At 43.5% G+C, this 27,929-nt stretch overlaps 1 non-coding gene and 2 pseudogenes across 1 annotated transcript; 2 read left to right on the top strand and 1 right to left on the bottom strand.

The window, feature by feature from the left end:
* Window positions 1-2,384: 2,384 nt before the first annotated feature.
* On the bottom strand, window positions 2,385-2,845 carry LOC100601862 (annotated as a pseudogene).
* Window positions 2,846-19,301: 16,456 nt separating this feature from the next.
* Window positions 19,302-19,415, top strand: LOC115835233. The gene has a single exon (XR_004030228.1). It is a non-coding gene; the product is annotated as a U5 spliceosomal RNA (small nuclear RNA).
* Window positions 19,416-20,071: 656 nt separating this feature from the next.
* Window positions 20,072-20,621, top strand: LOC100599370 (annotated as a pseudogene).
* The last annotated feature ends 7,308 nt before the right edge of the window (window positions 20,622-27,929 follow it).

The following is a 27,929-nucleotide window of genomic DNA, read 5'->3' as shown; positions in this document are numbered from 1 at the left end:
AACAAAATACCATAGCTGAGTGGCTTCAGCAACAGAAATTTACTTTTTCACAATTCTGGAGGCTAAAATCTGAGATCACGGTGTCAGCAGGGTTGGTTCCTTCTGAGGCCTCTCTCCTTGGCTTGTAGGTGGCCATCTGCTTCCTGTGTCCTCGCATGGTCTTTTCTTCTGTATCTGTCTGTGTTCTAATCCCCTTTTCATGTAAAGACATCAGTCATATTGGATTAGAACCCTAGTGACCTCATTGTAACCTCATTACCTCTTTAAAGACCCAATACCCCAGTATGGTCTATTCTGGGGTACTGGGGGTGAGGATGTCAATATACAAACTTTTTGGAGTTTGTCCCATGACAGGTGTGTTTGTTGTTGTTGTTGTTTGTTTTTGTTTTTGTTTTTTGAGACAGAGTCTCGCTCTGTTACCCAGGCTGGAGTGCAATGGCGTGATCTCGGCTCACTGCAGACTCTGCCTCCCAGGTTCAAGTGATTCTCCTACCTCAGCCTCCTGAGTAGCTGGGATTAGAGGTGCCCACCACCATACCTGGCTAATTTTTATATTTTTAGTAGAGATGGGTTTTCACCATGTTGGCCAGGCTGGTCTCAAGCTCCTGACCTAAAGTGATCCACCTGACTTGGCCTCCCAAAGTGCTAGGATTACAGGCATGAGCCACCATGTCCGGACCCATGGCAGATGTTTTTGACCAAGAAAAGTCACGCTGTTTATATTTTATTCTTTAAGAAGGCAAATTTTGAAGCATGTTAGAGGACTAAGAGAAAAGTTTCCATTGGAGGAAAAACTCAGAAACTCAGAGTGGTGAAACCCAGATTTGCTTAGGTTTAGTTAGTTTCGTTGTTTGTTTGTTTGTTTTGAGACAGAGTCTCGCTCTGTCACCCAGGCTGGAGTGCAGTGGCGCGATCTCGGCTCACTGCAAGCTCCGCCTCCCGGGTTCACACCATTCTCCTGCCTCAGCCTCTCTGAGTAGCTGGGACTACAGGCGCCCGCCACCATGCCCGGCTAATTTTTTGTATTTTTAGTAGAGACGGGGTTTCACCGTGGTTTCGATCTCCTGACCTCGTGATCCGCCCGCCTCGGCCTCCCAAAGTGCTGGGATTACAAGCGTAAGCCACCGCGCCCGGCCGTTTGTTTGTTTGTATGTTTGTTTGTTTGTTTGTTTTCTGAGACAGAGTCTTGCTCTGTCACCCAGGCTGGAGTGCAGTGGCATGATCTCAGCTCACTGCAAACTCCACCTCCCGGGCTCAAGCGATTCTCTTACCTCAGCCTCCTGAGTAGCTGGGATTACAGGCACACGCCACCACATCCAAATTTTTGTATTTTTAGTGGAGACAAGTTTTCACCATGTTGGCCAAGCTGGTCTTGAACGCCTGACCTCAGGTGATTTGCCTGCGTTGGCCTCCCAAAGTGCTGGGATTACAGGTGTGAGCCACCGCAACACCTAAGGCTGCTTGCTTAGGTTTACATAGCTAATGAGTGGTAAGGGATTCCGCTGAGTTCTAACCCAACATTCTTATCCACTTCCCCCCACCCTGCCCCCATTCCTCAGCACCACTTCCGCATGTCATTCTAAGTTTGCACGCCTCTTCGTATATGAGAATGATTCTTACAGCTTCTGGTGATTGGATACTTTATTCAATAGAGCTGTTATTTCCCTGGGGCTGAAAGGCAGAAACATAGGCAGTTTTACAAGAGAGATTGAAAAATACAACAACGACACAAAAGGGTGGGGCTGTCCCAAGGGGACTGCTTGCTACTGTGTGCTTGCTTCAAATCTCCACTAACTCCTCATAAAACCTGGGACTGGAATTCTCCAGGCCTCACGGCTGCTATCACAGCCGCCTGTACCACACATATGCCTCCCTGATGTGGCAACGGTGGCCATATGTGGCTTATTAATAAACTTTCTCTGTCTTACAGATTGCCTCGAAGATGCCAGATTTCCCCAAAGACTGTTTGCTGGACTCTCTCCCTCATTAAGTTTCCAATAGCTATAAACACAGCCATCTCTGTCTTAAGTCTTAATGACGGGAGGTAAAAGATTCTGTTGCTCTAATGCATTCATTCTAAACAGGTGATCTGTTACTACAAGGGATTAAATTAAACAGTGCATCACTTTGATATGGTTTGGCTGTGCCCCCACCCAAATCTCATCTTGAATTACAGCTCACCTAATACCCTCGTGTTATAGGAGGGCCCCAGTGGGAGATAATTGAATCATGGGGGTGGTTCCCCCATACTGACCTCATGGTAGTAAGTCTCATGAGATCTGATGTTTGTTTGTTTGTTTTCCTGGGAATGTTGTGTTTGTTTTTTTTCCTGGGAATGAGAAAATAACTTTATTTCATTGTGGGGAGCAGGCCGATGTCCAGCCTCAGAGCTCCTGGAACTGCTTCTTGGTGCTGGTGGCCTTGGTGACCTTGAGTACATCGAAGTGCACCATCTTGCTCAGGGGCGGGCACTCGCCCACTGTGATGATGTCACCGATCTGGACATCCCTGAAGCAGAGGGACAGCGGTACAGACATGTTCTTGTGGCCCTTTTCGAAGTGGTTGTACTTGCAGATGTAGTGCAGTCTCAGCAGATGACAATGATCCTCTGCATCTCCATCTTGGTCACATGCCAGAGATGGCGCGCCCTCAAATGGAGACATTCCCAGTGAAGGGGCATTTCTTGTCAATGTAGGCACCCTCAATAGCCTCTTGAAGCCCAGACCGATGTTCTTGTAGTGCAGCGGGGACTTCTCCTGCCAGTTTCTCCCAGCAGGACCCTCTCCTTGTTTTGAAAGATGGTCGGCTGCTCTTAGCAGGCACCCTCTGTCTGAATGGCCGCCATCTTCCTGGCCGCCTGAAAAAAGGGTCTGACGGTTTTATAAAAGGAAAGTCCTTCCACTTGGCTCTCATTCTCTCTTGTCTGCCACCACGTTAAGATGTGCCTTTTACCTTCCGCCATGATTGTGAGGCCTCCCAGCCACGTGGAACTGTGAGTCCATTAAACTTCTTTTCCTTTATAAATTACCCAGTCTCGGGTATGCCTTTATCAGCCACGTGAAAATGGACTAACATACACTTCTTTCTTCATTGTCTTCTGTGAGGCAGTAGATCTTAGAGGTTAAGGGAATTTGATTTTGATTTCTGGCTCCGCCTGTTCTTACTAGGTGTATAACGTTTTGCAAGTTACCTAGCCATCCTAATACTGTTTTTCTTACCTCTATAGTGAGGATAGTAACAGAGTCTTCTCCTGGAGGTTATTGTGAGGATTAAGTGAAAAGATGTAGGTGACACTAGTTGTGTAGTCTGAGACAGAATATGTACTCAATAAATGTTGGCTATTATCATTAGTATACTTCTTGGAGGAGGATACGAATGAACATGGGAAAAGTAACTGAGAATTAGCTTTTGGTTCCCACCAAGCAACTGGAATTTTGGTCTTAAGTTTTCAACTTGATATGTCATATATAAAATTCTTTTGCAAACTACCTATCAGGTACTACGTTTACTACTTGGGTGACTGGGTCATTAGAAGCCCAAACTTCAACATCAAGCTATAGACTCATGTAATAAACCTACGTACCCCCGAATCTAAACTTAGAAAACAAATAAATAATTAATTTTTTTTTTTTTGAGACAAAGTCTCACTGTCTCCCAGGCTGGAGTAAAATGGCACAATCTCAGCTCACGGCAACCGCCACTTCCCAGGCTCAAGCAATCCTCCCACCTCAGCCTCCCAAGTAGCTGGGACCACAGGAATGCACAGTCACAACTGACTAATTAAAAAAAAATTTTTTTTCTAGAGATAAGATCTCACTGATTGCCCAGGCTGGTCTCGAATGAACTCCTGTGCTCAAGCGGTTCTCCCACCTCAGTCTCCCAAAGTGCTGGGATTAGAGGTGTAAACCACCATGCCCAGCCATAAAATTCTTTTTTTTTTTTTTTTTTTTTTTTTTTGAGACAGAATGTCACTCTGTCACCCAGGCTGGAGTGTAGTGATCTTGACTCACTGCAACCTCTGCGTCCTGGGTTCAAGTGATTCTCCTGCCTCAGCCTCCTGAGTACCTGTGATTAACGGCACCCACCACCACACCTGGCTATTTTTTTTCTATTTTTATCAGAGAAGGGGTTTCACGATGTTGATCAGGCTGGTCTCGAACTCCTGACCTCAGGTGATCTGCGCCCCCCCTTCCCCCTTGGCCTCCCAAAGTGCTGGGATTACAAGCATGAGCCACTGCGCCAGGCCTAAAATTATTTTTCAGATGGCTCATCGCCTTTCCTAGCTCATCCTTATTATATGAATGTGTTTGATATTTCTTTCCCATTTTTGCCATTCTTTTTTTATCATTATGAAACAATTCTGGCATATAAAAAGTATGGAGAACAGTACAATTAGTAAGCATGTACCCATAACCTACATTACGGGTAGGTTATGGGTACATGCTTTACAAAGCATTCCAAAACACATTACAAAACATAGTTAAAACCTGAAAGTTTCTATACATGATCCCCCAAACCTCTCCCAGGTCATCAATCTAAAAAGTCCTACACACGTTTATTCCATCTTAAAACGAAAATTCTGGCTGGAGCTTACCATTTGGACAAAACTTCAAAACGGTAGTTCTGTTTGAGAGCTAGTAAAGGAAGATGGCAATGAATAAAGGATAGAAAAATTTATAGCTGGGCCTCAAACTCTGAAAATTTTGTTTTCCTAATTGGGATCGTTCATCTGTTCACTAGCTCAGAGAGAAAACTGCAGCCACCATTTTTCTCTCATCCACAATGTTCAGAGCAATGTTTTTCAAACTCTATTCCCTGACCCCTTAGTAAATCATGAAATCAATTTGGTGGATTAGGACCAGCAAGATTAAAAATAAGAAAGCAGACAAAATAGAACAAAAGAAAGGATAAGCAAGGAGAAAATATCAAAGTGTGTAAGGGGGCCACGCGCGGTGGCCCACGCTTGTAATCTCAGCACTTTGGGAGGCCGAGGCAGGTGGATCATCTGAGGTCAGGAGTTCAAGACCAGCCTGGCCAACACGGTGAAACCCTGTCTCTATTAAAAATACAAAAATTAACTGGACATGGTGGCGGGCGCCTGTAATCCCTGCTACTCGGGAGGCTGAAGCTGGAGAATCACTTAAACCCAGGAGGCAGAGGTTGCAGTGAGCCGAGATTGCACCACTGCACTCCAGCCTGGGCAACAGAGGGAGACTGTCTCAAAAAGAAAAAGTGTGTAAGGGTAAATTTTGCTGTGGAAGCTTTTGTTTCCTATTTGTATATGATTATGTATTTGTATATGTGCACACAGTCACTATGTACTATTATATTCCTCTCCCATGGGTTCTAATGAAAAAACCCCTGAGACCTGCTGTTGCAAAGACTTGACAGTGTTCCAGAAGGCCTGATGTTCAGTCTCCAGCTTCTGGGTGAGAAGGAAGCGATGAGGAGGGAAGATAATATCAAGGCATTGCTTCAAGGACCAGGGCTTCCGCCTGGAAACTTGCAGCATGAAATATACAGTCTCAGCACTTCTCTCTCCCTACCTAAACCGTTTACTTCCTGGGGCTATACATGGACAGAAGTACACCCTCCGACCAGAATGCTGAAAAATTTGACAGCCAGGCTTGAGTCTTATTTATCCTTGTGTTCTCAATCCCTCCTACTGCCCAGTGATTTTCAAAGCCATAAGCATAAATTAGGTACTTCATTAAAGGTGTTTCAGGGATACCTGAAATGTGTCTGAATCAGGTAAGGCACGCAGACTGGAAACGACTGTCATGAGGGAAGAAGTTATTTGTACTCACAGATCCCTGGAAACAGGGGCTACAGCAGGCCACACAGGGCCACACGGGGAAGCACTGGGGTCTGTCGGGACACAGAGGGAGCGAGGGGTAATCAGGGGCAAGAGTCTTTTCTGTGGTTCTGCAGGAAGGAACAGGCTGGGCAGGGTAAGTAGGCGGAGCAGGTTCAGGTTCAGCTGGTTTGAATAATTTCAGTGGGCCTTGGGGTTGGGGGTGATGCCCCTAGTTTTGGTAACTGGTCCTGAGGTAAACAGGACACATGGTGGATAGTGGCCCTGAGTGTGAGAGCTTTGAGAGAGCCCGAGGAAGGAGGCGGTTGGAGTTTGGGCTCTGGCTTGGCTGGTTTGCACATGTGAGGTATGCTGCAAGGCACATTGTTTCCTACCTCTAGGAATTTGCTAGCTCTGAGAGGAGTCCTCTCTCCAGGATCAGTAAGGCCCCAAGATGTCAAAGCATCAAACATACAAAAAAGGATTGCTGGAGGCCAGGAGTTCGAGACCAGCCTGGGCAACACAGTGAGGCCCCCATCTGCACAAAAAATAAAAACAAAAAAAAAGACATGATTAAAACAGTTTTTGAAAAGGAGATAGAGTATCTGACCGATATGGTTTTTCTGTGCTCGTTCTATCGTGAGGCAAAAGGTAGAATATTTAGGCCGGACACAGTGGCTCACGCCTGTAATCCCAACGCTTTGGGAGGCCGAGGCGGGCAGATTACCTGAGGTCGGGAGTTCATGACCAGCCTGACCAACATGGAGAAACCCTACTAAAAATATAAAATTAGCCGGGCGTGGTGGCACATATCTCTAATCCCAGCTACTCAGGAGGCTGAGGCAGGAGAATTACTTGAACCCAGGAGGCAGGGTTGCAGTGAACTGAGATTGCGCCACTGCACTCCGGCTTGGGCAAAAAGAGCGAAACTCTGTCTAAATAAAAAAAAAAAAAAAGTAAAATATTTGCCCATAATTCATATTCTCTCTCTCTCTCTCCTTTTCCTTCCCCTCTTTACATGCCTAGTTTGGTGCTTGGTACATAATGGGCATTCAAAAGTGTTCCATTTTCTTCCCTTTACATTTAAATATAATAATTTTGGCCAGGCGTGGTGGCTCATGCCTGTAATCCCAGTACTTTGGGAGGCTGAGGTGAGTGGATCACTTGAGGCCAGGAGTTTGAGACCAGCCTGGTCAACATGGTGAAACCCCGTCACTACTAAAAATACAAAAATTAGCCAGGTGTGGTGGCACATGCCTGTAATCCCAGCTACTCAGGAGGCTGAGGCAGGAGAATTGCTTGAACCTGGGAAGCAGGTTGCAGTAAGTCAAGATCATGCCACTGCACTCCAGCCTGGGCAACAGAGTGAGACTTTATCTCAATAATAATAATAGCAACAGAGTGAGACTTTATCTCAATAATAATAAAAATAGCAACAGTGAGACTTTATCTCAATAATAATAATACTTTTGAATTAGTAGATATAAACTAGTTTCTGTGTGAAAGTGGATTCATTAGAACATGTAATATTATTAAATGATTATCTCTGCACATGTGGAAATTAGCATTTCTGGCATACTAAAGCAAAGAAATGTGATAACAGTGGGTTGTATTTATTAGAGTTGTCAGGTAAAAATATAGAATGGCCAGTTAAATTTGAATTTCAGGTAAACAATAAAAATGTTTATGTATGTCCCAAATATTGCATGAGACGTACTCAGGCTAAAAAAAATATATATAGTTGTTGTTTTTCTTGAAATTAATATTTAACTGGAAATTCTGTACTTTTATTTACTGACACCTTAATGTGGTAGGCAGAATTCTAAAAACAGCCCCCCAAGATTCCATATCCTAATCTCTGGAGTCTGTGAATCCAGGAAGCTACCACTCGCATTATTAAATTCTTATATACAGCTCTGTAGGACACAGTTTACCTTAAGAGAGGAAGGTTTTCCGGTGGGCCTGATCTAAGCAAATGGACCGTGAAAAGCAGAGAACTTTCTCTGGCTGATAGAAGAAGGGGGCAGAAAAGAGGGCCGAAGAGGAAATCACAGAGACTGAGGAAGTGAGAAGGACTCCGTGCTCCATGGCTGACTTTGAAGATGGCAAAGGCTGCTGAGAAGAAATGTAAGCAAGTTTGAGGAACCAAGAACAGCCCTTACCGACAGCTACCAAGGAAAAAAGCACTTCGGCACATCGATTGCAAGAACTCAAATTCTACCAAAACCAGGCTGAACTTGGAATGGTTTCTTCCCCAGTCTCCAGATAACAACTAACCCCAGCCAACATCTTGATCTTTGCCTTTGGCTATCCTATGCCTAGGACCCTGCTGAGCCTCTCTGGACCTACAGAACTAGGAGCTAATATTATGAGCATCATTTTCAGCTGCTAAATTGGTGATACCTTTTTTTTTCTTTTTTTTTTTTTTTTTAGAGACAGGATCTCTCTCTATTGCCCAGGCTGGAGTGCAGTGGCACAATCATAGGTCACTACAGCCTCCAATGCCTGAGCTCAAGTAATCCTTTTACCTCAGCTTCCTGAGTAGTTGATAGGCATGCACCACCACGCCTGGCTAATTTTTAATTTTTTTGGTAGAGATGGGGGTCTCACTATGTTGCTAGGCTGGTCTCAGACTCCTGGCCTCAAGCAGTCCTCTTGCCTCAGCCTCCTGAGTAGTTAGGACTACAGGTGCCTGTCACCATGCCCAGCTAATTTTTTCAATTTTTTTCAATTTTTTTTTTTTTAAGAGACGGAGGTATCTTGCTATGTTTCTCAGGCTGATCTTGAACTCTTGGTCCCAACTGATCCTCCAGCCTTGTCCTCCAGAGTAGCTGGGTTTACAGGCACAAGCCACCCTGCCCAGGTGTGTGGCACTTTCTTATACAGCAAGAGAAGATGAATACACCTAGTATTTGTATGGTTTTTTTTTTTTTTCAAAGCTTGTCACATACTTTTTTTTATTATTATTTGATTGTCAAATGTATGAGATAAACCGGTCCATCAGTAAGATTTATGATGGCCAGGTGTGGTGGCTCACACCTGTAATCTCAGCACTTTGGGATGCCAAGCCAGGCAGATCACTTGAGGCCAGGAGTTCTAGACCAGCCTGGCCAACATAGTGAAACCCTGTTGCTACTAAAAATACAAAAAAAATTAGCCGGGCATGGTGGCACTCACCTGTAATCCCAGCTACTCAGGAGGCTGAGACATGAGAATCCTCTGAACCCGGGAGGCAGAGGTTCAGTGAGCCAAGATCGTGCCACCGTACCCCAGCCTGGGTGACAGTAAAAAAAAAAATTTTTTTTTTGAAACCAACAAATGTTGAATAAAATATCTGAAGTAAAGCATGGATATTTTTGCAAACCTACATTTTTCTGCTTTTTCTTTCCTTTATCTTTTCCTTCATATTATGAATAAGGAAGCCATTCTTTTGGAGAGGGATTCCCTTGCTCAGTACTATGGAAGAGTTTTTAAAAGAAGTGAGCTTTCACAAAGGATTGGAAACTAAAGACAGAGTCAGTTTGAGGGCCTAAAGTTGATGAGATATAGAGAATTAAAGGTCTTCGTAAAGACACAAGATGAATCGCTCCAAAATGATTCTGTCACTTTGGCTATAGAGATAATGTAAAGCTTTGTGTGTGTTCCACAAACTCCTAAGTAAGTACATTTCTTTTTTGCGTGTGTGAAGCAGGGCTAACCCATAGGCAGTGAGTCCAGAGCCAGCCTACCTTAGTAAATGTCTTTTTTTTTTTTTTTTTTTGAGATGGAGTCTCACTCTGTGGCCCAGGCTGGAGTGCTGGAGTGCTAGAGTGCAGTGGTGCAATCTCAGCTCACTACAACCTCCAACCACCCTTCCGGGTTCAAGTGATTCTCGTGCCTCAGCCTCCTGAGTAGCCGGGATTATAGGCACATGCCACCATGCCATGCTCATTTTTGTGCTTTTGGTAGAGATGGGGTTTTACCATGTTGACCAGGCTGGTCTCTAACTCCCGGCCTCAAGTGATCCGCCTGCCTTGGCCTCCCAAAGTGCTGGGATTATAGGCATGAACCAACATGCCTGGCCATATCTAAGTAAATTTGCAAAGTAGCCTGCCCCATTCTTCAGTCTACATATTGAGGAATAGGATTATCAAGAGAGCTGTAGCCAATAATCTGGTCTATGGGGCTTTTTAAAAGAAAAATCTTAGACAAATTAAGTTTAACAGAGTTTAATTGAGCAAAGAACAATTTGAGAGTCAGGCAACCCCCAAGCCAGAATACCTTCAGAGAGGCTCCACCGCAGCCATGTGACAGAAGATTTATGGACAGAAAAAGGAAAGGACATGCAGAAAAACGGAAGTGAGGTGCAGAAACTGCTGGGTTGGTTACAGTTCAGCGTTTGTCGTCTTTGAACTCAGTTGGAACAGTTTGCTATCCTTCACTGGCTGAAACTCAGTGATTGGCACAAGAGTACCTTATAGTCTATTTACACCTCCATTTAGGGTATAGTTCACCATGTACAGATAAACCTTTAGGCTGAACTTAAGATATGTAAGGAGGCAGATTTAGACTAAACTTAATTTAACAGACTCTAAGAAATGTAAGGCCGGGCACCATGGCTCACGCCTGTAATCCCAGCACTTTGGGGGGCCAAGGCAGGCGGATCACGAGGTCGGGAGTTCGAAACCAGTCTGGCCAACATGATGAAACCCCATCTCTACTAAAGATAAAAAAAAATTAGCTGGGCGTGGTGGCACGTCCTGTAATCCCAGCTACTTGGGAGGCTGAAGCAGGAGAATTGCTTGAACCTGGGAGGCAGAGGTTGCAGTCAGCTGAGATTGCACTCCAGCCTTGGTGACAGGGAGAGATTCCATCTCAAAAAAAAAAAAAAAAGAGTGAAATCATAGGGCTATGGAAAGGGAACCCGTGAGCTGAGTCAGCCTCTGGATAGGGGCCACAGGACTGATTGAGCCAGGACTCACAGGTCTGGGTGGGGTCTGTCAGTTGCTAGAATGCAAAAGTCTGAAAAACATCTCAAAAGAGCAACCTTAGTTTCCACAATAGTGATGTTATCTATAGGAACAATTGGAGAAGTCACAAATCTTATGACCTCTGGCCACGTGACTCTGGAGCACTAAGGGATTACAGAAAAACAGGCTAGGGCACATGACTGGTTATCGTTTGGCTACATCTACCATTTTAGCAGAACTCAGGCTAATCCTCATCTTGTGGGCTTTCATTAGTCTTAGAAAGGCAGTATCAGTCCCAGAACAAGGAGGGGATCAGTTTTAGGGAGAGACTATGATCGTCATTGCTTTAAAGTTAAATTAGGGACTAAATATTTCCCATGGTTAGCTTGGCCTGTGCCCAGAAACGAGTAGGGACAGGCAGCCTGTGAGACTAGAAGCGAGGTGGAATCAGCCATGCTACACTTCTTTCACTGTTAGAATCTTTGCAAAGGTGTTTTCACTAGAGGCCTACTTGTGCTGGCCTAGGGACTCACACTACTCAGAGACGGTGGTGACTGAGCCATGCTAGGTGGCTATCCACGCTGGCCACCCAAGTGGCTCCTCAGAGGGAGGTTCACGGCATTTACCCCACCCAGCTTCTTTTGATTCCACAGGCAAATTCCCGCTTATTTCCAAGATCCGGTTCATGATCCAGGGAGTCAATACCCACTTTTCTCTGTGCTTTCTTTGAACTAGTAGTTAAAATCATGAGCTCTAGAGGCAGATAAACTTAGGTTTCCTGGTTCTAGAGTTAACTGCCTCTCTAATTTTCAATAAGTTGTTTAATTTCTCTAAGCCTCAGTTTCCACATCTGTAAAACTCATAGTGTATTGTAATAATTAAATAATGTAGGCTGGGTGTGGTGGCTCAAACCTGTAATCTCAGCACTTTGGGAGGCTGAGGCAGGTGGATCACTTGAGGCTAACAGTTCAGGACCAGCCTGGCCAACATGGCGAAACCCTGTCTCTACTAAAAATACAAAAATTAGCTGGGCAGGGGCCAGGCGCAGTGGCTTACGCCTGTAATCCCAACACTTTGGGAGGCCGAGGCGGGCAGATCACAAGGTCAAGAGATCGAGACCATCCTGGCTAACACAGTGAAACCCTGTCTCTACTAAAAATACAAAAAATGAGCTGGGCGTGTTGGCGGGCACCTGTAGTCCCAGCTACTCAGGAGGCTGAGGCAGGAGAATGGCGTGAACCTGGGAGGCGGAGCTTGCAGTGAGCTGAGATCATGCCACTGCACTCCAGCCTGGTGACAGAGTGAGACCTTGTCTCAAAAAAAAAAAAAAAAAAAAAAAAGGTAGCCAGGCATGGTGGCATGTGCCTGTAATCTCAGCTACTTGGGAGGCTGAGGCAGGAGAATTGCTTAATCTGGGAGATGGAGGTTGCAATGAGCCAAGATTGCACCACTGTACTTCAGCCTGGGTGACAGAGTGAAGTCCCATCTCAAAAAAAAAATTATTAAATAATGTATAAATGCAGTCAGCCTCATGCCTGGCGTGTGTTACATTTTTAATAACTGCTACCCACTGTCATCATTGATATTATCATTACTTTGTTGTATTATTATTGTGTTCCTTTGTATTTCTTTCCTATAAAGCTCTGAGCAAGTTTGGAGAGCAGGGATCATATTTTATTTTTATTAATTTTCCTGAACACCTACCATGATGTCTGGCACATAACAGACACTCCATAATTGTTTGCTGAATGAATGGATCAATGAATCAGCAATTGCTTTGAAGTGTCCCTGCTGGAAAATGTGTTTGTATGCTTTTTTTTTTTTTAAAAAAAAGGGAAAGTATGCAATGGGTTTGGGATAAGGCCAGAGGTTTTCCTTTTATGTAGGTCTGGGACAACACATTGTCAGCATCCCCGTGAACTTGGAGAGAGAGAACTGGATGGCATACCTTCCAGATATATCACATTAGGTGACAGAAAGCCTGCCACGCTTCATTCCTATCCCTATGTACTTTATAAACAACAAGTGATCGCTGTAATAACTACCCTGTCCAATGTCTTGCCTTCTCTCTGCTCATGGTCTGTTTCCCTAATTTATCCCCACCACCAAAGCGAGAAGACTGCTCTCAAGCTCATGGCTCTGTGGACATGCCAGCATGGTGTTTAGTTCGCATTTTGCCTGAGGTGTCACAGCCATGTGGATTCACTTGAACAACAGGAAAGCCAAGCCAATCCCCAAAGGATTCCAGAAATGACTTTTGGAAGCACATTTAAAAAATTCCCAAATGGATGTGCCTGGAGTAAGAAAAGCCTGCAAACAAGTATATCCACCTTCACAGTGACAATCTCTCCCATCTCAGTGCATTCTTTTAGGGTTGGTGTTTCCAAGTGTCGGGTAAAACCCCCTAAACTATATGTGTATTATCACATCTCTAAATATTTAAGCACAATTCTCTATCTAAAAAATTTCCACATTTTCCATGGAAACCCTCCAGTTTTTCTAAATTCACATGTACTCCTTTTGTTGTGTGTCTGTGGCAGAGTCTCGCTCTGTTGCCCAGGCTGGAGTGCAGTGGCATGATCTCAACTCACTGCAACCTCGGTCTCCCAGGTTCAAGCGATTCTCTTGCCTCAGCCTCCCAAATAGCTGGGATCACAGGCAGGCACCACCACGCCCAGCTAATTTTCTGCATTTTTAGTAGAGACAGGGTTTCACCATGTTGCTCAGGCTGATCTTGAACTCTTAAGCTCAGGTGATCTGCCAGCCTCGGCCTCCCAAAGTGCTGGGATGACAGGCGTGAGCCACTCATACTCTTTATGAGGTGAGGTTCCTACACTGTTACCCTCAGAAAGGAAGTGTATTTGTGTGTGCGTGCACATGTGTGTGAGGTGGGAAGGTAGCACTTATGGGTGAATTATCAAAAGATTTCACAGATTCTAGAAGTAGGTCATGTATCTCATGATCTTCATGTTGGAAAGATTTGTTTGGTTCCTGGAAAACCAGTCACTTATGCCTATAGGGATATTTGCTCACCAAATATTCATTGAGCACTGCTGTACACAGGACTCTACTAAACATTCTAGAAAATGAAAAAGGCTCTGGATGGGTAACAGTCCAGTTGTGTACAATTATCCAAAATACAAGAAAAGACAGAAATGATGCTGGTTATAGCGTTTAATAAAGAGTAATTATTTCTGGCTTGAGTGAGCTGGAAAGTCTTCAGAAGGAAGTGAAATTTGAACTCAGTCTTGAAGAATGGGTAGTTTTGTCATTAGTGGAATAGAAGGGATACAGTGGAAGAACATTCCCAGAAGGTAGATCAAGAAAGAACAAAGAGCAGCGCTGGAAGGTGACTCAGGGATACACTCAGGCCTGTTTGTTCCAGTAGAGCTTTTACATTGGGAAGTAACAGGAGGAAATTTTGCAAAGTGGACAAGGGTGTCTAAGAAAAGACCAGAACGGCAGTGGTGTTAAACAGGACTCATTAGTTTGTAGTGGGTAAAGATAAAACTAATTAATTAATGACTTAGCATCCTTCAGGAAAACAAAACAAAACAGAAACTCTCAAGCTTTAGGAAAGTAAGGGGAGGGGAGAATCATTTAGCTTGGCACACATTGAGGCAGTTCAAGATATCAAGAGAACCCTGGGAGAGGGTGTAATAGGGATTCAGTGGCTCTCTTACTCCAAACTGCCATCTATTTCTTTTACTTTCTTTCCTTTGTTTATTTGTATTCTCTTCTAATATGCAAGTCTTTGCCTGTAGCCCCAACTTTTTTGTTTGTTTTATTTTTAATATTTTATTATTCTATATTTTATTTGAGACAAAGTCTCACTATGTTGCCCAGGCTTGTCTCAAACTCCTGAGCTCAAGCGATCCTCCCACCTTGGGCCCCTAAAGTGCTGTAACTATAAGTATAAGTCACCTCACCAGACAGCCCCAACTTCATAGTCCTCTATTATTGTGATTTCAGAGGCAAAATTGCCTCTTGTACAGCTCCAAACAAAAAATATAAGGGCGGGCCAGGCGCAGTGGCTCACGCCTGTAATCCCAGCACTTTGGGAGGCCGAGGCGGGTGGATCACCTGAGGTCGGGAGTTCGAGAACAGCCTGACCAACATGGAGAAACCCCGTCTCATTAAAAATACAAAATTAGCCAGGCATGGTGGCACATGCCTGTAATCCCAGCTACTCGGGAGGCTGAGGCAGGAGAATCGCTTGAACACAGGAGGCAGAGGTTGCAGTGAGCCGAGATTGCAGCATTGCACTCCAGCCTGGGCAACAAGAGCAAAATTTTGTCTCAAAAAAAAAAAAAAAAAAAAAAAATACAAGGGTGGAGCTCTGATTTCTGTGGCTTCAGCCACACGACCACCCTAGTTGAATCACATGACAATGGGAAAGAGGTATTTTGATTGGCCAGCCCTGTGTCACATTCCTACTCTGTGAGCCATGAGAAAGCTTTGAGGACAGGCAGGTACAATAAACGCCAGCTTTCACTGCACCATGCTAAGAGTTTTATTCTGTCGTGAATTAATTCATTCCTTCACATATTCATTTCTTCAGTTTTTTTCTTTTGAAAACGGATCTCCTCTGTTGCCCAGGCTGGAGCACAGTGATGCAATATGGCTCACTGCAGCCTTGAACTCCCAGGGTGAAGGGATCCCCCCACTCAGCCTCCTGAGTAGCTGGGACCACAGGCGTGTGCCACCACACTGGCTAATTTTTGTATTTTTTGTAGAGACAGGGTTTTGCCCTGTTGCCTAGGCTGGTCTCGAACTTTTTAGCTCCTGCCTTGTCCTCCCAAAGAACTAGGATTACAGGTTTGAGCCATTACGTCCGGCCTGACTTTCATCTTATAGACAATGGAGAATTATTAAAGGATTTTTCATCTAGTAAGTAACAGAGATTGTAGTGGTCTCCAGGGCGCATTAGAATAGAGAAGAGTGGTCTCCAGAATGCATTAGAATGGAGCCAAGTGACAACCATATAAAAAGTGACAAAGCCTGAACCAAGGTAGGACAGAGAGGGAAGAAAGGAGGTGACAAATTGGGTACGTGAGAGGTAGGTCATCACATCATGAGATTACCCAATAGCTCTTTCGTCAGTGAAGGTCCCACGTATTGCGTAAGATTACTGGAGCTTTTGCTGAACTCCAAAATTTGACCTCTGTACTGAGTTGTTTTAGGATCCAAAACATTATGTAGCAAGGAATGGAAAGTGTTTTATACAAATACTTTTTTAAATGTCCATAAATGTCTAATGTCTAATGCAGTGTACAGATTCATCAAATGTCAGCAAATTAGTGCTGACCTTGTAGCCACAACACCCATCTCCTTATCCCCATGCCAGGAATAGGCACAATCCTGGCTGGACTTTACCCAGCAGCGTAAGTGTAAGCTGAAATTCACCACCCTCGGTATACCCACAATCAAGGATTTTGAGTTGTGCTTGAGATGAGGCCAGTATGATGGTGGAATTGTTAGGGAAACAGGGACATAGGAGAGCCAGGGTGACATCATTTTCAAATCAATTCCATCTTAAAACTAGCAAGACACATTCCTTGACAGTCATGACCCACGGTCGTAAGATGTTTACCACCAAGGAAGCAGCTTAATAACGCCTGCAAGGACAAACTCCTGTGACAACAAAATGCCCAGATGTCCCGATATTGCAAAACAATATGTGCTTTTAAGGTGACTATAGTCATGCTTTGATGTACTTACGCACCAAAATGCCAAGGATAACTTTCTTTAAATCAACAAAGTAATAAATGTCATTTTTTCGGCTCACCCGCATGTAGACATAGCTTAGCTTTTACATAGAGAGATCCCTATATAAGAAGAGTTTAAAACAAAGATGATGCATTCTTTGTCTTGCTTTCTGAGGACATTCTCGCTCTGTAACTGGGTAGATTTCAGTAAACTCTCTCTTCTCACTGTACTCTGCAACTCACTTTGAATTCCTTCCTGCGAGAGATCCATGAACCCTCTCTTGAGGCCTGAATCTGGACCCTTTTTTCCGATTGAAATGTTTTCTCTAGACATATGCATTTCCTTTATGAATGAAGAAATCCTTCCATAGTTTAAGCCTTAGGAAAGTGAATGTCTCTAAGGCAGTTTCCTTCTGTTTTTATTCATGTCATTAGAGAATTACGTGATAGGGAGGTGAAGGCTTTCTCCTGAGTTTTCTGCAAAAAGAAAAGGTTTGTTACCACTTGCAATGGTGAAAGTCCCACAGCCAATGGGCACACAGTCCCACTAGCTATGTGACTGGGTGAGTCACTTCAGTGCTCCAGGTTACAAGCATCTCTTACGTAAAGTGAGCATTAGATCATTTCTGAGCAGGTTGACCATATAATTAACTTTCTAGAGTGAAAGTGGGTGCCTTTGAAATTACACCAAGACAACAGGCATAAACTGGGGCTATCCTGGAGAAACTGGAACATTTGGTCACCTCTCTCTAAAGAAGCTTTGAAGCTCTGAAACTGTATGGTTCTCAGGTTCATTTTCTGCACCCAAACCCAATCCTTGGGATGGTCATGATGTTATAAACTTCCCTTTGGGCAGGATATGCTTATTCTGTTTTGGGGAATAGTTCAACTTAACAGAAATGTCCATCTATCTCTTAGCTACAGCAGAGGGGTGAAATCCAACTCCAGACATAAGCTTCTCCCACAAGTGTTGATATTCAGGTCCTGAGAGAGAATACTTTTTCTCCACAACTGGGGACCTGGCTGATCATGAGCCAGTTCTAATACTTTGTTGTTATAGGAGTGACATTCGCCAGGCATGGTGACTCACACCTGCAGTCCCAGAACTTTGGGAGGCTGAGGTGGGAGGATTGCTTGAGCCCAGGAGTTTGAGACCAGCCCTACCAACACAGGGAGACCCTGTCTCAACAACAACAACAAACAAACAAACAAACAAAAAGTTATTTAAATACCAAAAATGTTTTAAAAAGTGTTTAAAAAGATTGCAGTGAAGACTGGTGCACATATATCATTGTCTTTCAACTGTGGCAATGACAATAACTGTGATCCTTGCTATCAGTTTGCGTCTCATTGAAGGGATTACAGAAGTAACCTATGAGCAGCTGTCTTTTTTACCTGCATATCGATGGCAGGAGTTGTAATTTTCCATTTAGAGCTAACCTAATTCACTGATTAATATGTTCATTCAGCAAATATTTAATGATTATAAACTATGCACCAAACATTGTGTGGGAGACCCAGAATGAAGTGGGAAATACAGGTGAAATAAGTGGTTAATTGATGATTACAATACAACATTATAATTGGTGGAATCGAAATCTCGACAAAACACTAGAAGAACACATATTTTGTGAGATAGTTGATTTCTGTCTTTAAATGGTTTTCCTGCCTACATCATTTAAAATTACCTCAATTCATGAAAATGCAGGGATACAGTTAACCATCTTGTCATCCAATTCTACTATGCTTTACAACCCAGAGGAGTTGAATTAAGATTGAATTTCTTGTTGGTGGTACTGGATTGACATGCAATGTAGTCACACCAAAGTGACATCATATATGTATAAATCCCCTCTTGCTGGAAAGAATCTCAGTCTCATCCATATTTTGTATCCCTCCTCATTTATTTCATTTATTTTCCTTCTCTGTTTGTTCACACACACACTTAGTCACACATCTGGTGTCTTTCTGGGACACATATTCATCCCTGCCTTCTTCACTGTCTCACACGCTCACTGTCCTGGGTACATTCACATCTCTATCACTCACTCTGTCAAAGTCTGTTGCACACTGAGTTTCTCACTCTTAAATACACATGACCTCAAGTTTGTAATTTCCTACAGATGCTGTCTGTCCCGGGGGACAAATTCTCTCTCCTTTGAGCACAGGGCTATTCTCCAACAGTCTCGCTTTCAAAGGCACACACCCACATCTGCAGGCACTCACGCTTTTGTCGACAGCCCCTCCCACACCTCAGGCGTCTCACTGGTGATCGGAGTAGGGACAGGAGACAGGATGGGTGGAGGAGATACCAGTAAGTCATCTGTCCTCCACCCACATTTTCTTTCTTAATTTGTTTTCTTGAATTTCTTTCTTCCTTTCTGGTAAGCAGGGAGAGAACTTGCTGAGTAGCATGGTAGGACTCTTTGCAAGTGTCATTGTGGTGCTAAGGATGAATGACGGGGAGAAGGCATCGCTTAGAAGGATATCACTGGAGGAGGCAGAGAAACATTTCACTGTCCCCAAACAGAAAGGCCAGTCTTGCTGAACAGCTGCTCTTCTAAGAATTCTTACCACTGGGACATTTTGTTGACATAAGGCACTGTGTCTCTATGAAACAAATTGGAACTCTAGCAGAGAAAACATATCAAATTATCTGAAAGATTCTTGAGTATTGATTTATATCAGGGGTTGGCAAACATTCTCTAAGGGGCCACATAGTAAACATTTTAGGCTTTGAAGGCCATATGATCTCTGCTGCAACTTCTCAACTTGGCCATTATAGAGTGGAAGCAGCCATAGACAATACATAAATCAATGTATGTGGCTATGTTCCAATAAAACTTTATTTATAATGCTCATTCTTTAGAATGAATAAATTTTTTGCCATTTACTAAAAGTTTCCATGGAGAGGAACAGTGTGAGTTGATAATCAGATTTTTTGAGGTCTTGCTTAGGCAGGGCTAATAAAAAGTTTTTTAAAAAAACTTTATTTAGGGCAGGCGCAATGGCTCATGCCTGTAATCCCAGCACTTTGGGAGGCCGAGGCAGGTGGATCACCTGAGGTCAGGAGTTCAAGACCAGCTTGTCCAACATGGAGGTGAAACCCCGTCTCTACTAAAAACACAAAACTTAGCCAGGCGTGGTGGCACATGCCTGTAATCCCAGCTACTTGGGAGGCTGAGGCAAGAGAACTGCTTGAACCTGGGAGGCAGAGATTACAGTGAGCCAAGATTGCGCCACTGTACTCCAGTTAACCATCTTGTCTGGATGTTGCACATCAAGCCTGTGCAACAGAGGAAGATTCTGTCTCAAAAAAAAAAAAAACAAACAAAACTTTATTTATAAAAACAGGCAATGGGCTGAATTTGGACCATGGCTCTAATTTGCAGACTCCTGATCTATGTAAATGACATCATGTTTTGCTCTATTTTTTTCTTTTTTTGTGATTATGATTTAACTTGAAAATGACTAGATAACTTTTCATCAAATTTGGAAGATTTATTTATAATGATCAGACATAAAAACTGGATATATACTTCGAGAAAAAATTCCCTTTTGGTGAGCCATGATGAAACATAAGAGAGATAATTGTCTGACCGAGTCACCTGACACCTGTCATGGCCACCTCCGAGGGCCGGGGTGGAATGAGTGCCAGGGTTCTGCTGTGGGCTGCCAGGGACACCTTGTGTAACAGACCCAGAAGCTCTTTAGGGTCCAGGGAGGCGTAGGCACCAGTGACAACCAGGACATTTCAGGAGACAGGCTGACGTGCCAGGCGGGAGAGGTAGAGCCCAGCGGCCCTGAGCGGCCCAGGGATGTGGTGAAAGTGGTCTTTGTAGACCTGTCAGGCTGGCGGATCCAGTGAGCTGCAGAGTCGGAGGACAGTTTCTCCACCTGACCCAATGCCACGGGCTGAACCTGGAAGGCGCCTGTGAAGCCTTCCTGGCATGCTCCACCTGCCATGTGCATGTGAGCAAAGACCTGGACCTTCTGCCTCCTCCCGAAGAGAGGGAAGACGGCATGCTAGACATGGCCTCCCTCCTCCAGGAGAACTCCCCGCTGGGCCGGCAGATCGTGCTGACGCTAGAGCTGGAAGGGGCAGAATTCAGCCTGCCCTAGAACACCAGGAACTTCTACGTAGACTGCCATATCCCCAAGCCCCACTGACGTGGACAGCCGGAACTTCCCGGATTGTCATGGCCTCAGGGCCAAGACTGAAGGAACAGCCAAGATTCAGCCGAGCCCAGCTCAGAGCACGTACAGTCCCGAGAGAGACAGGAAGCCTCCAAGAAGGACAAAGCCCCCTGCTTGAGAGAGATCCCATGTCCAAGCTCTGGTGGGGACAGGATCTCTAGTGGGGTGGTCTTCCCCAGCCCCTGAGAATAGAGTGTAAGTAGGGTAGAGTCAGATTGGAGCTGCAGTAAAACTATGTCATGGGCCTAAAAAAAAAAAAAAAAAAACAGAAAGAGAGATTATTTTCTAGAGTATGTAGCGACTGTATCACACAACAAGAACAGATTAACAGTTTATTCAGTTGTGAGCCCCAGCTGGATTTTCATCAGCGTCAGGCTGCCGCTTCTTAGGTAGGCAACTCTCTGTAGGATGCTCCTGGTGTAAAAGAAGATAATGTACCGTGGGAACAAGCCCCAGGACAGAGGAGCTGGGATGTTGGGAGTGGGTGAGACATTGCCAGTATGCAAAGCAAGATTGAGGAGCAACTACGGGTCTAGTTCTGACTCCAGCAATCGATGGTCCAATTAAGGTTTTCAATTTTTTTTCTGTTCCAGGAAAATTTCATCTGAAAGTGTCTGCTTCTTGGGCCAACTAGCTGTAGGGTACAGAGATGGACACTAGAGAACAAATGCACTAGAGATACACAATATAGGTAGTTTCAGATTTGCATGTTGTTCCACTCTTCATTAACTTTATTTTGCTCTTGAGATGCTGTTTAAGTTTGGTAACCATTTCTTTTTCCTCTTTTTTTTTTTAAGACAGTCTTGCTCTGTCACCCAGGCTGCAGTGCAGTGGCGCAATCTTGGCTCACTGCAAGCTCAGCCTCCTGGGTTCACGCCATTCTCTTGCCTCAGCCTCCCAAGTAGCTGGGACTGCAGGCGCCCGCCACCATGCCCGGCTAATGTTTTGTATTTTTAGTAGAGACAGGGTTTCACCATGTGAGTCAGGATGGCCTCGATCTCCTGACCTCGTGATCTGCCCACCTCAGCCTCCCAAAGTGCTGGGATTACAGGCGTGAGCCACCGTGCCCAGCCAAATTTGGTAACCGTTTCTAAATAATAGAATAGAGTGAAGCTCTTTCAACGAGTCGGGTAGCTATATGCATCATGAGATATTTAAACAATATGTTGTTAAATAAATGAGAAAAGCAGATTGCACAGAAGCCCTTATAGGAAAATCTCATATTTGTGTATGTCTGTGTGTACATACTTAGACACATATATGCATTTGCCTAGAAAAAAGTTCATAGAAATACATATGAATTTTGAACAGTGATCATTTCTGGGCAGCATGGGACTACCAAGGAACTCTACTTTCTCCTTACCCATTTTTCTTTCTCTTTCTTTCTCTTCCCCTACATGACCAAGTATTAGAATTATAATTCAAAAGGCAATGAGGATTTTTCCGTTTAAAATATTTATGAAAAATTCAGTAGTTATGACTTCAATTCCAAAAGGAGGAATTATCCATATGTTGAGACTAGGGAAGAGAGTCTTACCCTACCGCGTCTTCCTTGCCGTTTCTGGATGGGTTATTTGGGGTACAGCACATTTTCCGTGATGATTCAAAAAGTGTGTTTTATCAAGCAAAAGGATCACTTTCTCCTTGCAATATACATTAGCTATGAATGAACAGGTGACTCATCATTTAATTAAGGGGGAAAACAGATAGATACTGAAAGCAACGTCCTGTGCAGTTTTAGGCAAATTACTTAACCTTTCTGAAAGCCTGCTTCCTGATTTCTGTAACAGGGTTAATAATACACACCTTCCAAATGTATGAGGATTAAATGACAGTATATGGAAAACACCTAGCCGATCTTGACATTTGGTAAGTGCTAAAAAAAAAAAAAGTTCCTTTCTTTCCCATTCTCACTTTTTTTTCTCCTCCAGCAACAGCTTTCCCAAATAAGAAGAAAAAGCCCTGGGCTATGCTGCCATCTTCAATAAGACCCATTGCATATTCTTCCCCACATCCCAAGCCGTTTGCCTTCTCTTTCTTTCTCTGAGAAGGCAAATACCCAGACGGCAAGAATATGCTGGAGTAGGAAACAGATGGCAATCCAGTCTGCGCTTTGAGTGGCCAATATAATTTTATTTTAAAATGAAACTCTAGAAATGACATTTGAAATAATCCAATTACTCTTGATAATACCATGTTTGAAAAGGAAATTTGAGTCAGGGAGGTCCTATTTTAAATCTGAAATTTGGCTTACTGCATGTAATAGAATTTCCCCATTATTCGCCAGTTTCCCACATAATCACCACCCCCTCGCCAGGCGCTCCTATACCAAAAGACTGCTGAGATTTATATAAAGTTCTGTTTCTTTCTATCAATGAAATATTGCCATTTTGATGTGTGCATATTTCCTGATTCTCAGTTCTTTACACGTCACTGTCTTTCGGTGTGCATTGGCATGTCATACCTCCCTACCAGGGATGATGGGACTTTAATTGTAGACAGAGGTATTACTACCAATTATGTGATGTTTCTTATCAAAGGGGAGCAGTTTCAACCTTAGCATAGCCCAGACTGAACTTAGAAACTTCCCTGATAATCTTTTTCTCCGCTCTATCTATTTTCTCTTGTGGTGGAATCACATTCCATCATGTCACACAGTTGCGAAGCAGAACGTTGTCCTTTATTCCTCCTTTGCTTTTCCCCATGTCCAAACAGTCATCTAGTCCTCTCCATTCCTGCCACCAAGGCCCTAATCCAGGCCTTTATCCTCTCTTATTTGATCATTGCAAGACCAGCTTTCCAACTGGAGTCCTTGCTTCCAGCCTTTTTGACCTCAGATCCATCCTCCATTCATTCTGTTACCAAATGCAAATTTGATGATGACTTTTTTTTGTTTGTTTGTGGGCTCTCATTGGCTCCTCAAGACCTATAGGATAAACTTTAAGTGTTCTAATATAGCATTTAGAGCCCTTTGTAATACATTTCTAGATATATCTCCTGCCATTCTCTACTTCCAGTATTCCATTCCAGAAGCACTAAACTGATTCCAAATCGCTGCGTACAGCATGCTACCTCATGAATTCAGCTTTGGCTAATGGCTGTTTCTTCCTTGGAATACATTTTATCTCCTCATTGACTGATTCTCCTTGTTCTTTAAGACACAACGTAAGTATGATAGTTCTATGAAGCTTTATCAAACTCTCCTGGATAAACTTTCTCATTTTGCATGCTTTTTAATGTAACTTTTTCATTGCACTTACCAATTTGAATTAACACTATTTATGTACTTGTGTTCCAAATGATTCTGTTAGCTCCTTGAGGGGATATATTGTTTTATTATGGCAATGAAGTGTGTTACAGAGATTGAAAGACTGTAGACTTTAACAGGTACTTGTTGAATAAATGAATTAGTAAAAGAATTAATTCATGGGTAGTCTATTAGTTATTTATTGCTTCATAACAAATTACCGCAAAGCTCAAAGAGATAAAACAACAAATATTTATTATCTCGCATAGTTTCTGCGAGTCAGGAATTCAGGAGGAGCTTAGCTGGGTGGTTCTGCTTCAGGGTGTCCCGGGAGGTTGTAGTCAAGCTGTCAACTGGGATTACAGTAAACTGAGGGTTTGGCTGTACTGGAGCATCCAATTCCCAGCTCACTTGGGTGGCTGTCGGCAGGAGGTTTCAGTTCGTTTCCACAGTGGGCACTCATGACACGGCAGCTGGCTTCCCCCAAGTAAGCGATCTAGGAGACAAAGAGAAAGTGCAATCAAGAGCAAGCTGTGGTGTCTCTTACAACTTAATTTCAGAAGTGACATGTCATCACTTCTGCTGTGTTCTCTTGGACACACTGACCAACCCTGGTGCAATATGGAAAGGAGTTACACAGGGTGTGAATATCAGAAAGTGGGGATCATTGGGGATCATGTTGGAGGCTGGTTACTGCAGGCAAGTATTCTCAATGTTCCGAAAATCTTCCTAGGTAAATATTCTCTTTTACCTACTTATAAGGCCATTTCTGCTCATACAAGTTATTCAAAGAATGAACAAGACTGAATCATGCAAGATTGGACAAAGCCTCTCTAATTTCTGGAAATTGTTTATTTTATAATTTTTTTTTTTTTTAGGCAGTCTCATTCTGTTGCCCAGGCTGGAGTGCAGTGGCGTGATCTCAGCTTATGCTGCAGCCTCCCGAATAGCTGGGACCACAGGTATGCGCCACCACGCCTGGCTAATTTTTGTATTTTTTGTAGAGACAGGGCTTTGCCATCTTGGCCAGGCTGGTCTCGAACTCCTGACCTCAAGTGATCCGCCTACCTCAGCCTCCCAAAGTGCTGGGATTACAGGCATGAGCCACCCTACCCGGTCTATTGATTTCATAATTAATGAGGAGGGAGAGAGAGAGAGAGAATTTTCTTGGTGAGGAAGATTAGAAGAGGGAGAGACACATTTCTATTAGCAGTATTGATTTAGTGGCACTGGATGGGCTGGTCCAACACTGAGATATTTATTGTTACTGGTTCTAAAGGCTCACACTTGATATTTATGCATTTTTGCAATTTATGGATATCTGACATATAATCCAAGAATACCCTGATTGAATGGACAGGTAAGAAATGACCACTGCAACTAGGTTGATTGTTATAGTCAGGAAAGTGGGCAAGCAATGGAAATAACAACAACAAAAACAGCCCAGTGAGGTTCCTAAATCAATGACGCTCAGCCCAGGGCTAGAAAGGAATTCAGTCAAGCACACAGCCAGGGGATACAGCTTGCAACAGGCTCTGCTGACAGCAGTTCTGCTAGTCAAGCTCCTTTGGCTTATTTGTGTGGTTAAAATATGAATTAACCTCAATCATATATACCCATAAGGCAAAGGTTTGAAATGGCTTCTTTTTTTTTTTTTCCTTTTTTTTTTTTTGAGATGGAGTCTCACTCTGTCGCTCAGGCTGGAGTGCAGTGGCGCGATCTCAGCTCACTGCAACCTCCACCTCCCAGGTTCAAGCAATTCTCTGCCTCAGCCTCCCAAGTAGCTGGGATTACAGGCACCCACCACTACGCCCAGCTACTTTTTGTATTTTTAGTAGAGACGGGGTTTCACCATCTTGGCCAGAGTGGTCTTGAACTCCTGACCTCGTGATCCACCTGCCTGAGCCTCCCAGAGTGCTGGGATTACAGGCGTGAGCCACCGCGCCCAGCCTGAAATGACTTCTTAAAGGAAGATGCACTTGTTGGTGGACAACGGCTCCCCGTTTCCTACGTTTTACTTTCCAGCCTAAGCCTTCCTTCCTCCTCTAGACTCTCACTTTCTCCCTAGTCTCAATTCCCCTGTCAGGCTTATCTTCATCTTTCCAATCCCTTAATAGCTCTTAAATCTCGTCACTCAACAAAGCTATATTGTAGTGAGATATAAATGCCTTCAATTCGATATGGGTGAAACTTCCCACATCAGAAGGTTTGCATAAATAGCTCAAAGTATTTTCTTTTTCTGAACAATTCTAGATTTTGGGGAAACAGAAATCTCAGTTCATTTATCAGGTAGTTTCCCTCAACTCAAAAACCTCTGGTTATTTTGGAGAAAACGATTCATTTATTCATCTGATTAATTTACGTATTCAGTGACCCAGATTTTTTAAAAAATCAGTATTATCTGATAACCATGAATTCAAGAAGATTTTAAAAGACTTATAATGATTCTTTACAGTAGCTATAAATAGTTGCTTAATATGTGCCTCATTGTCTTCCGCCGTAACATTCATTTATAAACACTGTCGACCAAGGCACTGTTTCTGGTAGGATCTAGGAAAACAAAAATGAATAAGGCATGATTTTTCTTTTATTTATGGAGTATCTCTTTCCTTTCTGCTTCCACAGTCTTTTTAAATATACATTTCTCCTCATTTGCTCACAAGGTAGATCTGAAAAAATGTACCATACCAAGTATCATTTTAAAATATTAGTTTTTAAATCTAGTGTGTTTCTGATGCCTGGAAAAGCCGCAATCTGCAGCTCCACCCCTCACATCAGTTCTTGTATAGTTTCCAGGGGTCGGCTTAGAGGTCGATTTCTCCCTGGCTACATGCGTATTTCCCGTGCCTCACATTTCTAACAAGCGGTGGCACTCTCCCCTCCCAGACTTACTGGCTTCCCTCCACAGGGGAAGTAACTTAGCTGGTTGAAAACTTCGGGATAAGGATGAGCGAGTGTGTAACCTCCATCTCTGGCTTTCTCTTGTGTTACCAACCACCCACAGGCTACACCTGTTCTGGATTTCTACTTTCTTCAGGCAACAAGCCCAGCGCAGGGAGCACTAATGGTTTAGCATCGCTGTTTCAACTGAGTGGCTAAATGTAATTTGTCATGAGCAGGAGTTGGAAGTCATTTTGCCTTTGGGCCCAAGTCACTTTCTCTGAACCATATCAGCAACAAGGCTGACATATTGAAACCTATTTGATTTCTGTGTCTATTTTTCAATTGGTCCCTAACACTCCAGAGAAGCCCAGGTTCCATTAGATTTTTCAGTTATACACTCTCATCACGTCCCAAGTCGTCATGACTCTCTTTTCACCATTCTTTTACTTCTCCTTCTGCTATTCCCATTACACACATGTTGCATCTTTTGAAATTGTCCCACAGTTCTTGGATATTCTGTACTATGTCTTCCTTTTTTTTCTTTTTGCAGTTTTTTTTTTTTTTGCATTTTCGTTTTGCAAGTTTCTATTGACATCTTGTTAAGCTCACTGATTCTTTCCTCAGCTGTCTCTAGTCTACTGATGAGCCCTAAGCTCACTGATTCTTTCCTCAGCTGTCTCTAGTCTACTAATGAGCCCATGAAATGCATTCTTTTTTTTTTTTTTTTTTTTTTTTTGAGGTGGAGTTTCGCTTTTGTTGCCCAGGCTGGAGCGCAATGGCACGATCTCGGCTCACTGCAACCTCCACCTCCCGGGTTCAAGCTATTCTCCTGCCTCAGCCTCCCGAGTAGCTGGGATTACAGGTATGCACCACCACACCTGGATAATTTTTGCATTTTTGGTAGAGATGAGGTTTCACCATGTTGACCAGGCTGGTCTCGAGCTCCTGACCTCAGGTGATCCACTTACCTTGGCCTCCCAAAGTGCTGGGATTACAGGCATGAGCCACCACACCTGGCGAAATGCATTCTTTATTTCCATTACAGTTTTTGATTCATGGCATTTCCTTTGGATTCTTAGAGTTTTCATTTTTCTGCTTACAGGTTACCTCCCTTTCTGCATGTTGTCCACTTTTTCTATTCAAGCCTTTAG

Source organism: Nomascus leucogenys, chromosome 5 (genome assembly GCF_006542625.1).
Source record: "Nomascus leucogenys isolate Asia chromosome 5, Asia_NLE_v1, whole genome shotgun sequence".
NCBI classification, from domain to species: domain Eukaryota; kingdom Metazoa; phylum Chordata; class Mammalia; order Primates; family Hylobatidae; genus Nomascus; species Nomascus leucogenys.
This window is presented reverse-complemented; position numbering and strand designations above follow the sequence as displayed.